Raw genomic sequence first — 9,727 nt, forward strand, 5'->3', positions numbered from 1 at the left:
CATCACTATTTATCATGTGAGAAATGATGGGGGGTTTTGTTGTTACTGTAGTTGGCTGACTTGGTACGATCAGAAGAGTGACTAACAGTACAAGCTACCTCTCCTTTTAACTCTGGGGGAAAGCAACAGAAAGATTCACACTCTTGTCAGCTTTTTCTGATCTGCAGAAACAACACAGAGGCATTTACCAAGACGGGCATTGCAGAAATCCCATTCCTCACGGTGAAGACTGCACCATCACTGGTGATCACTAAGGCTTTTATAATCATCCATAACGGGTTACAGTAACCCTATGAAAGCCACAGAAAGCAGGCTGAGAGGTGTTCATGCAAATCAGTTTAGCCAATTTTTTCCATTTTTGTATCCTGATGCCATGGTGAAAGTTCTGGGAAGGTACAGAAAACTAGCACAGAACTGAAACCAGAGCCAGCTAAAAGTTGAGAAGAAGGGACTAGATTAGAGTTAGGACAGGTCCACAGGCAGGAGGGGAAAGGGTCTGCATATAGACATACTGAAAATGCAGAACTGCTCCAAGGCATTACTAAATGCATTGAGCAAATTCTAAGTAATGTTTCTGCTCTCTCAAAATTAACACGGTTAAAGTATCATCACTTTTCAAAAGAGCTGATCTCTTATTTGAGATCAGTTAAGAAAACTAGGGTACGGAGCTGTGGTTTTTGTATGTAAGCTGTCAGGCCTCATCAAAATTGATGCTGAAGGTGAACTTCAACCAAATGTTACAGAGAAAAGCCAAACAGGTACAAAACATGGAGGGAGCTGGGGCCAGATTGTGCTGGGAACCCAGAGCACCTCAGCGTGCATATGGCCAAAAAAAAGATGTGTTCCTGCACGAATGTGGTTGTTCATGTGAGGGTTACTTTATTTTTTTGATGGATATTTGTGCATCTTCAGAGGCACCCAGGTCATAATTTTTCATGCTGCATAACTGAATTTTGAGCAAAGCACATACACGTGTGAAAACTATTCAACTTCATTTTTCTGTAAACACTCCCAGAGAGCTTATTCTCCCTTCTAACCCCATGCTCCAGCCACGAGACAGATCCATAAATGATATATGAGATAAACACTCCCAAAAGCATTTATGTGCTTCAGAGTGCTCTGGTACTTCTGAAAACTGCTCATCAGGAATTGCAGTGTCTGCATAGGACCCTTTAAAACAACCCTTGATTATTTTGTTCCTCACGTACTCTTTCTGTTTTGTAGTGTTTTTCAGTATGTCTTACATTTTGACTGTGATCATCTGGGTACGCTGAGAAATCCTTTAAATGCTTTGATGGATTTCAGAAATCCACATTCTCGCTCTTTTTACAACCCACTATTTATCCCAACTGTTGGAGATAACTCTAAGATCTCACAAATACAGACAACTATTGCTCTGTTCTTTGAAAGCTGGCATAGAGTTAATTTTCTTTCTAGTAGCTGGTATAGTGTCATGTTTTGAATTTAGTATGAGAAGAATGTTGATAACACACTGATGTTTGCACTTGTTGTTAAGTAGTGTTTAGATTAAGTCAAGGATTTTTCAGCTTCTCATGCCTGGCCAGCGAGAAGGCTGGAAGGGCACAAGAAGTCGGGAGGGGATGCAGCCAGGGCAGCTGACCCAAAGAGGCCAAAGGGGTATTCCATACCATGGGACGTCATGCCCAGTATATAAACTGGGTGGCCTGGGGGGATCGCTGCTCAGGAACTAACTGAGCATCAGTTAGCGAGTGGTGAGCAATTGCATTGTGCATCACTTGTACATTCCAATCCTATTATTATTGTCATTTTATCATTGCTATCATTAACATTATTATTTTCTTCCTTTCTGTTCTATTAAACTGCTCTTATCTCAACCCATGAGTTTTACTTCTCCTCCCTCTCCCCCCACCCAGTTCTCTCTCCCATCCCACTGGGTGGGGACAAATGAGTGGGTGGCTGCGTGGTGCTTAGTTGCTGGCTGGGGTTAAACCATGACACCCAGGCTGCCTTTTGCAGTTACCACAGGACAGCAAAGTCCTCAGGCTCTATAAGGAGCACTTGGAGGCAGCACCAGCGAGGTCATGTTAGGGAAAAAACAACAGCCACATGGCAACTGGTGATGTATCATTACTCCACCAATTTCACTCAACAGTACTGATTTACGCAAAAGGCAAAAAAAATAAAAATGTAGCTTTACAATCTAAGACACAGGGTATTTAATCTAGCTGGAAGAAAAACCTACAGTCCTTCTACCCTGCCATTACAGCTCAGGGAAAACATTTGAGCTGTATTTTGACATCTTCTCTTGATCGTTCCCGTTGAGAAGGACACCAAAGGCAAGAACCTCAGCTGAAAGGTCACATCTTCCCTTGGACAGAAATCCACAGACCAAAACCACCAATACTTCTGCCTCTGACCTGATCTTGTGGTTGTGCTGGCCACCAGCTAAAGGCGGTGCTGCAGTGAGCATTCCTGCAAACCACCAAATACTTTTTTCTTTTTCTTGCACTTACAAACCCAACTGCGCTTCCATGATACTGCAGGAAAGGTGAAAACAAGAAAAGCACCTCATTTCCACCAAGTTTGGTCTAACAGGAAAAGTTTCTACTCGGCTCCCTGACCAGACAACTGTCTCATCATACCCGGAGGGGCAGCAAGAGAGCTGCAACCCCCAAGTAAGCTTGCACAAACAGGAATGAGGGATCTGCTCATATCCTTATCTTTCTGGACAAAAAGAAAAAAAACCCTAAATCTCTGGCTAGAGCAGTGCCTTACCTTGCAGCCACAGCAGGAAGGATCCCCCAGACCTCCTGCTCCCCAGGAGCACTACTGCCATCCACCTCCCGCCTTGCAGGGGCAAGCAGGCTCAGCTGCTGCACATCAGCACATCACAGAGGGCATAGCTTAGGGCTACCTGCTGGGACAGTGGGTCTGCATGTGTTTTCACTTATGAAACAGCATCTTTATTAGCATGCCCTGCCCAAGCCACTGCTCTGCTCCAGCCCAGAACAGCTTGTGAGTCTCTGTCCCAAAATCTCTTCCAACCCCAACCTTCCCAATGCCTCGCTCGTGTCTTTCTTGCTACACACCTTCCTGTTGGACTCTCCCCTCTTAATCCGTGTGATGTCCCTTTTAGGTCTTCCTATTCCACTACTCGCTCTCTCTCATCCTGGTCCAATCAACAGAAAAGCACACCTGACCACATTGAGGTAGTAGAAAGCATTTTGAAGTTTATATCTTAAATAAAACTTCAATTAAGTGAGTGATTTCTTTCTTAAACCCCTCATGGGAGAAGGGAGTGAGAGCATTGTTGATGCTGCCTCGCTCACAAGAGGAAAAAAAATTCTGGCCCGTATATGTGCATCTGCTCAGACATGTGTGCACCGGGGAGAAAATATCAACCAAATAAATAATGATGCTAATCCTTTTATTAGCATTTAAAAATTGGAAAAGCTGTGTACATCTTCAGGGAATACTTAAAGCAAGATCTTACAGTATGGTACGTCTGGAGCCCAGCTGTAATATACTGTAATGGTTGGAGGTGCCAAAGGGAAAAAGCAACAGGTCCGATGTGGGACTCCCAAGCGTAGTGTTGCCTCTGCAGAGCCTGCAATGCCTTGCTAGTGGCAGGGAGCAGATTTAAGCAAGGGCCTGCAATCTGAATGTTATTCGTATTTTGCAGACTGAAGGTTATTCCCTTGGTGCCCCCTGCTCCCCAGGTTCCTGTACCCACAGGGACAGGTAGGGAGGTGTTCTCTGCAGCAGTGATGCTCTCCCACCCCCATGAGAAAGATGTGGCTGTTCCTCTTCTGGGTTACACATCATGTAGGCACTATCTGCCTGTCTAAGGTTTTCCAGGAAATCTCAAGGAAGGACTAAAACTGAATCTAAAGCCAAATGATTGATTTCAACCCTGAACTGAAGGTGCTGAGCAAAGCACAAGGCCAGCAGGACCCCATCTTTCTCTGCCGGAGAGGGTGGGGAGTGGTATCCTGAGTCTACAGAAGTTACTGGTAAAAAGTCCCTGGTGACTCCAGGATTTCACTTCCCAAGTGTTGCTGGGAGTTCCACGCTAACAAGCTGGGCTGTTGGTCCTGGTGCCATGTCGCACATCAACTTCTCGTTGAGGGAGAAGTCCATACCCTGTATATGAGTCGCTCTGCAGCACTGCCCTGCAAGGGGGGCACACAGATGGGATACTGGCTTCTTTCCAGCTTTGTGCAGGACTTCAGATAATGAGATACCTCTTAGAAGAGCAAAATGTAATGCATTTAGCAAAAAACAACAGCAAATGTGTATATTGGCAAGCAATAGCTCTTAAAGTGCCTAGGTGAAAACAGAGGGCAGCAAATTAGATGTAAGCAATGCCAATGTGAGAAACAAAGGTGTTTTTAGCTGTGCAAACACTCCTCTCCCACCTCAAGAGCACAGAGTTAGCTGCCTCTCTCACAGGAGATGCAGGTACAAACCATGTGGGAATATGGAGATAATCCAGAAGAGGCTCATTAGAAAAGCAGCGAGAGAATTCGGCAGTGCCCCAGCTGAGGGACAGAAACGTTCTAAAGTAAGGAAAATAAAGTTGAATATACACAGGAATGGCAGAATACCAAAGGAAACAGTATGTATCAAATATCCCCTTCTCCATCTTTTCTTTTCTGTTTGTTGTGGCATTGGCTGAAAACCAAACTCCTGGGCTTTGGCCAAAGCTTTCGGGGGTCTTTGGGTCAGTTCACTGAGGACTTTGACCTGTTGCCTTTGGTGACAGCTAGTGTTTTATTGAATAGAAGTCCTATGGTTTTCACTAAGCTTTTAATCAGGAGGACCCTGAGGAAGCTGTGTTGGGGGAAGACAGATGATCCCCATCACACGCAGAGATTTCCCTCCCCAAGGCGGGGATTGAGGTGGTTACAAACAGCCACATAGAAATGAAATACTGGGGTGGGGGAAGGAGAAAAGAGTGTGGAGAAACAGATCTAGCATGGTGGAGAGGGCCACAAACTCCCCAAAATCACTGCCCCTGAAGCCCTGCACAGCCACACGGCAGTTCGCAGTGTTGGCGTGGTGCAGTCCCACTGCCCACTGCCAGTATCTACCTCATCCCACCCATTTATAATCCCTTCCAGATGAGTTGGACTCACCTGCTGTGGACAGTGGTGAAGGTGTTAAGAGCTGCGTCGAACAGCCACCGACAGCACTGAGTGCTCATTAGTGCTCTGCAAGCAAGAAGTGGTCTGTGCAGCACCCTTTGACGAAGGCAGCCATAAGCCGCAAGCAAAGCCAAGATAAAAATTATCACTGGAGGGAATTAGAGGAAGTTTCTCCATCTTCTGGTGTGATGAAAGCAAGCACCTTCCGTATTTAAAAAAGACATTTCCTGAATGCAATCACACGAGTCAGAAGTTCGTAAGCTGTTATTAATGACTCAGACAAGAAATCCGAAGTATGTGATTAGTGAGCTCTACAAGTCAAACAGGAAACGTCCTATCTTTCCAACAATGCGTAAGCATGTAAAGCTAAATCAACCATTTTGTGATTTTGGAAATACAGTGGGTTGAAACATATTTCAAAGGAATTAACATGGCCAAACTAATGCATCGGAATGTGTTAGGCCAATGAATTGTGTGGCTAGAGAGCAAAGAGTGGGGGTTTAGCTCAAAGGGAACCAATGCCTCAGTTTTTCCTGCTGTGCTCCATAAATCCTCTCATTTAAACACAGGGGCAGTTAAGATTAGTATTTCTGTTCCTAGCTATTTGCGTTGGGGCACTTTTCCCTTCATAATGCAGCAGGTGAATCACACTGCATATTAAAACACTGCTGTAAAGAGCAAAAAAGTAGTTATTTGGTGATTTAGTCATGACCATTGGAGAAAAAGGTTTGCCCTCCTCTCTCCTCCCTTTTAGCCTCCAGATGTGGGCAGAAAGATGAACTTGAAAAATGCAGCAGCCCTTTGTGTTGTGAACTGTTTGAAATAAACCTCACCTGCCTTTGCATATGTTTGCAGGTTAAAAGGGATCTGTATTTACACTAAATGAAATATTTACCAAAATGATTATGAACATTTTTCATTTGCATAAGTCAATGAATTATATCTTTAATGCTGTTTGAAGGATTGGTGCATTTTTTGCAAGGGGAAGTAATGTTTTGGCAATACTAATTCTTCATATAGCTAAAAAATAGGCTAATTTTGGCAGAACAATTAGTATTAGACAAGTATTCAAAGTGGTTCTGACAGCAGTTTCTCATTATTGATAAATGCTAAAGTCTCAGTTTTTAAGATTTTTGCCAATTATTAAGAAACTCCAGCATTCAGCTCTGCATCATTAAAGCTCAGGCCCACCTTTGGCTGCAGTAGGAAAAATAAATCCCTGAGAGAAACCTGTTGCTGTCAAAAGAGACACCAGCGGTGAGAAAAAAGGGGAAGAGAACAAACACGTTTAGAAACTGGAATATCCACCACAAAGCCAAACTCTGAACTGGTATAATTTGCTGTATGTCTCCGAAGCCAGAGGAGCATCATCGTGTCCCAGCAGCCAAGGGTTTGCCCACACTGCCATGCTTATAGCCACGCAGCAAAATGTTGCATTCCCCACTCTACACATCGCATTTCTTCTCTGGCAGCTACTCTGTCTGTTGTGGTGTTAACAGCATCTGAATTTGCTGGTGTACTGCCAGAAAGGATGTTTTCTTCTCTCTTTGGAGGAACAGTTATCTTTCAGCTGATCCTTGATCTACTGAGCTTTAGGAAGCCACGCTGAGGTGTCCTCCAAAGACAGAAACACCCTGGGAAAGAGTTTTGCCAGTCTTTGAAAAGGTGCTTCAGACTCTCCAATCCAGCTGTGGGCCACAGCTTTTGGCCCCAGACCTTCTGTTCTTGTGCTCATTTGAATGCGAACTTCACAGGGAGATCTTATATGTTTACTACACTGTCCAAATGTTGTCCTTTGCAGTGGTGACTGCTTTTTTCCCAGCACTGTTTATTACACATTATTGACAGACTCCCTACCTTAGCCTTCTAAAGGGAACAGGTGCTTTACAGCACAACAGCAGCATGGCAGCATTAGGGATGCTGGAATAATCTTTCTAATTGATCTTGGAGGGGGTGGGCAGTGAGTTTCTTTGAGTGATTTTCATTAACTGAGCTCTTTGTTATTGCTTGGGTGTGGGTTATGAATATAACAGTTTTCACATGAGTGTACCTTCAGTTCAAACACAGTTCAAACACAATATAATCTGCTTCAATAAAGAGGTGGAAGAATGCAGTTTTCAGGAGCATTTTTATTAAGACTGGCAAACCCTTATGCATGTTAATGCTTGACAAAAATACAGCTGACCCAGATGCAAAACACTGTGGTGAGTGAAGGCATATGACAGGTGAAGCAAAATATATCCAGTACCGCATGACACCCACCATTCCTGCAAACTCAGTTCACATGCACAGGGAAGTGGGAAAGGAGCCTGTGTCATCAACGTGTTAAATTTTGACAATCCACTTTTTAAAAATGGTGATTTCACCCCAGGAAGGTTATTTTAAAAAAACACACAGAATAACTGGATTAGACATTTACAAGTAGACTGCACCTTGTACTGTTGTTGAAGATATTCTGTGGGAATGCATTGATAATGAGTCATTTATTTTATCATCACATTAACAAAGCCAGCCAGAAGAATGGAAAATTAGATGCTCTTATGGCCTATGTATGCTAAACCCCACAATTTTGAGTTGGCAGTTACAATTACTTGCTATTTGACACACTAGGTTTTTTTATTTGCTTTTGGTTATACATGCAACCTATAAAAAAATGAGCTTAGGAAACCAATTGGTTAAGCAACCAAATAGTTACAGGTGTGTCCTTGACCATGAGCGGTGGAGAACATGAGCAATCGCCTATCTTGTGTAACAGTCCTGTGATCACTTTAAATTGATGTAAGCTGGCTCTGCCACCAAAACAGCTGTTCTTCTCCTGGATGGCCTCGTCCTGTCCCATAACTTCGTTTCAGCTCAAGCATTTCTACAGCTGCATCCCAAAGCAGAGCAAGGGATCTGAGCCAGCTTCAAACTAACCTGACAACAACCAGCAATGGCGGCTTATGGTGGTGGTGGCCCTAAGGCATCAAGAAAGGCATTATTCCATCTTGGAACAAAATCTTACAGGGTCTTGCCAAATTTACTGTACTGCAGCATTTTCCATCCCTGTAAGAATAAGATATTTCTTTTTAAGTAGTAAATAATAATCCTTCTGCGAAATCACCGCTGGTTCCCAATAGTCATTGTTATAAATTTCTTATCACATTTTGGAGCTCTGGGGCAAATCTGATTTGGTGTGAACAAGCGCAGCTCCCCCGGGTTCGCAGGGCTGGTGCTGATTTCATTGGGGATGTGCAATCGCGCAGCAGCTGGCACGCAAACGTGAGACTACACCCATCATCCATGGCACTCGCAACTGCAGCAAGGGTTTCACAGGGTTACACCAATAAATGCCCTTCAGCCCTGGAGCTGGATGACAATACAAGTAGCCTGAGTTGCAAAAGCAAACAGAATTGGTGAGCAGTTCAGTGATGCTCTTTCAGACAGTTGGTTTTACTACGTTACCTCATTGCCATTTTTCTTCTCCATTAGACTGTGCTGTTATGACCCTCTCATATAGGGTCATTTCAGGTCTGCAAAGTATAGCACTGGAAATGGAGGGAGGGAGATATTTTTAGGTTTACTGTAGGAGGACATGAGTAAGCATGGATGTTTACAGTAATGTTAAAGAATGGTACAAGGAGGAAACACGAAAATAAAAAGATGTTGCCACACATGTCCCTTCTGTGAGCTTACCACCAGTAATAGCAAATCCAGATCATTCAGGTAGGAAGAGCTGAGAGCTAGGAGGGAGTCGAATCTAACTCCACCACTCGTGACCCACTCTGCCAGACACGGCTGCTTTCAGCTGCGGCAGAGAGAGATGCTGCACTGGGGGTCCCAGAAGGGATCCATCAAACGAGGACCTTCTGGGGAAGGTGGTGGAGCCCCATGGTATTCATCCTGCTGTACTGAAACGAAGCCAACATTTGCCATTTGACTTCAGCCTGTAGAAGAGAAAGTCGTTGCATGAGACAGTCACTGGGGCACAAAACACAACCTGCTCCCACATCCCTAACAGTCACTAGCAATTAGTTACACAGGTTGGAAAATTATTCTGCCTCAAATTCATACCTTTGTGAACATTTTTGTACCCTTGGTGGTAGATCTGTTAAAGCCACTCCTCCTTACATCCACTTTTTCGCCCATTTGCTCTTTATCTCTCCACCCATGACCGATTACTCCCACGGTGCCAAGCGCACTGCAAAGAGCTGCCGTATGCTATGCTAAATGGTTGGGTCAAACAACCAAGGTCAGCAAAAACTCTTTGGGATTTTTTGTCTGTGTTAGTCCTAATATGTTCTAATCTGCAGAAATCTGGTTTTAAAGGCAGCCACAGAAACCCACCAACATCGCTAAGTAGGGATGTCTGGTAGGGCAGGACTGACTTAAGTCAGCTCTCCAGTTGAGGCCAATGTGGACCTGTGCCCTGATTTCATCCAAACTCCCTTCCCAGCATAGTGGTCCATAGAAAAATCACTGCCAGGTCAGCATCTGTCATAACAGTACTAGAAATAACAGGCTCTGCCCACAACACGGCAGTGTCGCAGGAGCGCAGTGTTTTCTTGAGGGCAGTGAACAAGCCAGTACAGGTTGTTTCTTGCTTCTGTGTCAAGTTT

Source organism: Accipiter gentilis, chromosome 10 (assembly GCF_929443795.1).
Source record: "Accipiter gentilis chromosome 10, bAccGen1.1, whole genome shotgun sequence".
NCBI lineage: Eukaryota > Metazoa > Chordata > Aves > Accipitriformes > Accipitridae > Astur > Astur gentilis.